Source organism: Durio zibethinus, chromosome 17 (genome assembly GCF_047325235.1).
Source record: "Durio zibethinus cultivar Kanyao isolate XHJ-2024 chromosome 17, ASM4732523v1, whole genome shotgun sequence".
In the NCBI taxonomy this organism is placed as follows: Eukaryota; Viridiplantae; Streptophyta; class Magnoliopsida; order Malvales; family Malvaceae; genus Durio; species Durio zibethinus.
The window spans coordinates 1,327,038-1,330,497 of record NC_143178.1 but is presented as its reverse complement, the minus strand read 5'-3'; the positions used below and the strand labels follow the sequence as shown (position 1 = coordinate 1,330,497).

At 38.9% G+C, this 3,460-nt stretch overlaps 1 pseudogene; it reads left to right on the top strand.

Annotated features, from left to right (window-relative positions):
- Positions 1-333: 333 nt before the first annotated feature.
- LOC111286082 (uncharacterized) lies at positions 334-2,925 on the top strand (annotated as a pseudogene).
- Positions 2,926-3,460: the final 535 nt, after the last annotated feature.

Below are 3,460 nucleotides of genomic sequence, written 5' to 3'. Positions count from 1 at the left end.
AAATATCTTATAAATTAAACGTAATATGAATTTTTTATTTTTTTAATCTCATAATTTTATTTTTTAAAAGGTATTTTTTAAGTTAAAAATAATATAAATTTTTATATTTATAATTAATTATGATATCAATTATCACACATCAAAATTTTCGTTGTTACGAATTTAAATTTAAGCTTCTAATTTACGTGGGTTAAGCTTCAAAACTTAAGCGTGAACTCATCCGATCATAATTTACATCAATTTATAAAATTTTATTTTTTAACCATTTTACCTTCATGAAAACGCTTGACGCATTCAAGTAATTGAATACTTATATTGTATGACCAATTTTAATACACGGTCAGATGTGTGATTCAAAAGCCTCCTCAGGACCGTGATAACAGCTCAATCCCCAACAATCTCCAAGATCAACACTTCCTCACGCACCTTGATTCACCCGATATTTCCCCAACAGTCCCAATCCTCTGCGACCTCCTCGCCCGACCCTTTCCTCATGATATTGAATCTGCGCTCTTCTCAACTGGGATTACCCCTACTTCGGAGGTCATCCAACAAGTCCTTGGCTTTTCTTACAATGACCCCTCGTCCGCCGTCAAGTTCTTCCGCTGGGCTGTCCGCTTCGTCAAGCCCTCTGCTTATGCCTGGAATCCCATGGTCGATTTGCTTGGAAAGAATCAAAGCTTCGAACCCATGTGGGATGCCTTGCGCTCCATGAAGCAAGAGGGTCTTCTTTGAATTGCAAAATATTTTTCGGTTTCCAGTAGCCATTGTACTGCGCATAGATTTAGTGATGCTACCATGAGTTTTGATGTCATGGATAGATACAGTTTACAACAAGATGTCGTTGCATTAAATTCGCTTCTCAGTGCAATTTGCCTCGAGGACAATCAGATGTCAGTTGCAATAGAGTTTTTTGATAGTATCAATATTAAGATCCCACCTGATGGGGATACTTTCGCCATTTTGCCTGAACGGTGGGAGAAAGAAGGCAATGTGGCTAAGGCCAAGAACACTTTTGGCGAGATGGTGGTCAGAATTGGGTGGAGTCCAAAGAATATTTCTGCTTATGATGCATTTTTTACCATGCTTATTCATGGGTAACATGTTGATGAGGCCGTCAAGTTCTTGCAAGTTATGAATGGACATAACTGCTTACCAGGTTTGAAATTTTCTCAAATGCTCTTGATATTCTTGTCAAGCAGAATGACTCAATCCACGTTGTTCCCTTGTGGGATGCAATGGTCGGTGGCGGGCTGCTGCTCAATTTGATTGTGTACAATGCAGTGATTGGTTTGGCATGCAACAACAATGATGTGCATAATGCCGTTTGGTTCCTTGATGAGATGGTGTTCCCTGGAGCTTTGCCTGATTCTTTGGCTTACAACATGATTTTTCAATGCTTGGTGAGTAATAAGAGGGTTCATAAGTTGGGAAAGTTCTTTGTCGAGATGATCATTGCCTTCAACGAGTTCTAATTATGTTCTTGCTATTAAGATATTGTTGGAGAATGATGACCCTGAAATGGCAATTGATATGTGGAACTACATGGCTGAGAATTGTGTCTCACCTCTTGAGGAAAGTGCAAATCAGTCACTCATTGGGCTTCTTAACTTGGGTAGGTTGGTAGAGGTGAAAAGGTTTGCCGAAACAATGCTTGATAGAAGGATAAACATATTTGATTTGACTATGGCGAAATTGAAGAATGTTTTCTACAAAAAGGGCGGAAGTTTTAGAGATAAGTATGATAGTCTTTCAAGTAGATGGAAGGCTGTGCAAATGTAATGATATGAATTTCTTTTCACATATTTTATATATAAGTTTCTACATTACATTTTTCTTCTCATTTTGATAACATGTAGAGCTGTGGTAGTCATTGGCGAAATAAATCTTTTCCAGTAAAAGCAGCTTGTGTTTTTTTATGATATCACCTTGTCTGCAGTGTGATATGGCAGTTGCTCTCTTTCCCCAAGTGTGTTGTCCTTGTTGGTTTGTTTTTTTCTTCCTTTGCTTCCGTCTTTTGTGTGATTACAAAATCCCTTTTAATCTTGGTTTTGTTTGCTGCTTTTCTGAACTGAAGTTTGGATGTTGTGACCCAAATGACTTTTGAACTTTCGGTGATTAATTGTATGACAACGCAATTGTCACGGGTCAAGACTTAAGTTTCGAATCCGTGCGGTTTCGGGATCCAGGCATTCATCCTTCCGTCACGGTTCACACTTTTGTGAGGTATTATCCGCTCTGACCCCTTGATCTCACGGTTTTGTCCTACAAAAGATGCCTCACAAGGCGGAGATGGTGTGAACCCTTTTATGCTCCAGTGACCTTCTTATTATGTTCGATGTGGGATTCAAGACTTCTCCCTTAGGTCCGTGACATTCTCCCACACTTAATCTCGTGACGCCTTCGTCACGAAGGCTGGCCACCCTGCTTACCTCCCTCGAGGTGCTTGACGTGGATCGAACGGTTTTGGACTGGCTCTGATACCACTTGTCACGGGATCGAACGGTTTAAGGTTGGCTCTGATACCACTTGTCACAGGTCAAGACTTAAGCTCCGAACCCGTGCGGCTCCCGGACCTGGGCATTCACCCTTCTGGCGTCCCAGATCAGCCTTCCGTTACGGTTCACACCCTTGTGAGGTATTGTCCGCTCTGACTCCCTTGGCCTCACGATTTTGTCCTACAAAAAGCGCCTCACAAGGAGGAGATGGTGTGAACCCTTTTATATCCCAGTGACCTTCCTATTATGTTCAATGTGGGATTCATGACTCACCTTTAGATCCGTGACACAATCACCAAAATAACTAGATAATTATATCTAAGTCGACTCTTCTTCTTCTTTGTCTTTGTGATAATATTTGCTCAATCGAGTTTATGAAATTTGCATATATTTTCAGTTATTATTCCTATTTGGAAACGTTACCAAAGAATTTCATGTCACTGCTTTTTTTTTTTTTTTTTCCAAAATCTGCATGTCTAAGAAGTAATACAATGATTCCTCCTTTAAACTATCAAGTTTAGGTGACTGTCCCTACTTTGGGAATGAAGGGTTGGTTCATTATTCATTTTTGCTTCTTTTATTGTTATGCATTATTTTCTTCAATTAAGTTTGTTCATTATTCATTTAATGCTAGATGCAATATTGCAATTGGGAGTATACATTGGCTTTTTTTTGGTATAATAGCAGGCATGTGAAAAGAAAATTGAGTAACTCGTTGACATTAAGCTAGCAAAAGTTCAAATTTTGAATCATATGAGGATCAAGAGAATGATAGTTTATTTGATAATGCCTTAGACAAGTAGCCTAGTGCACTTTACTCATTTCAAATTCGAAAGTTATAGTATTTGATTTTGGGTCCTATGAGTGGCGATATATGCACATTTTAAATGCATAATCACTTCAAGAGTTGCACTTGTTGATTGAAACGGCATAAGGTCTAAAAATGCATTCTATGATGGAAT